This window comes from Myotis davidii, unplaced genomic scaffold (genome assembly GCF_000327345.1).
Source record: "Myotis davidii unplaced genomic scaffold, ASM32734v1 scaffold228, whole genome shotgun sequence".
Taxonomy (NCBI): domain Eukaryota; kingdom Metazoa; phylum Chordata; class Mammalia; order Chiroptera; family Vespertilionidae; genus Myotis; species Myotis davidii.
This window is the reverse complement of record NW_006300104.1, coordinates 1,305,652-1,306,262: the sequence shown is the minus strand read 5'-3', so window position 1 is coordinate 1,306,262 and position 611 is coordinate 1,305,652.

Below are 611 nucleotides of genomic sequence, written 5' to 3'. Positions count from 1 at the left end.
CAAAGCCAAACTCTTTCCCATGCAGTTTGAAATTACATTCTCCACCTAGCCTGAGATTATTTTCTTAGCATCTTTTAAAAGTACAGATCGCAAGAGGTGAAATGAGGATTACAGAGTTGAGGCTTCCTAGTACAAATTCTCACTTCTGCACCTGCTCTTCAATCAAACTGATCACCAGGAAAAAAACATAAATTCTATGGAGTTTGTTCTACCTGTGGTCTGAGGCCTATGCCTTTGGACTTATTTCATCCAAAATAGGGTTTTTAAAAAGGGAGGGAGAGAAGAGCTCTATGTATAAAACAATGAAAATTATGATCTCCTCTAAGTATAGCCCAGCCCCTTTTTCCTTTCAAACACACACACATGCACACGCACACACACCTGCTTTATAAAGTTTCCATCAGTGGAAACTTTGAGTTCTTGGTTCATCTCTTATGCTTTCCTGAGTTACATGGTTGAGAGCCATCTCCACAGAACTCACTGATGATCAAACAGAAGTGCAGTCTTTGCTTTTAGAAAACAGAGTCTTTTTCCACCTCATGATTGATGAATTCCAAACCAATGGGGAAAAACAAAAAGGCTTTAAAATAATGAATCTCTTTCTCAACTAC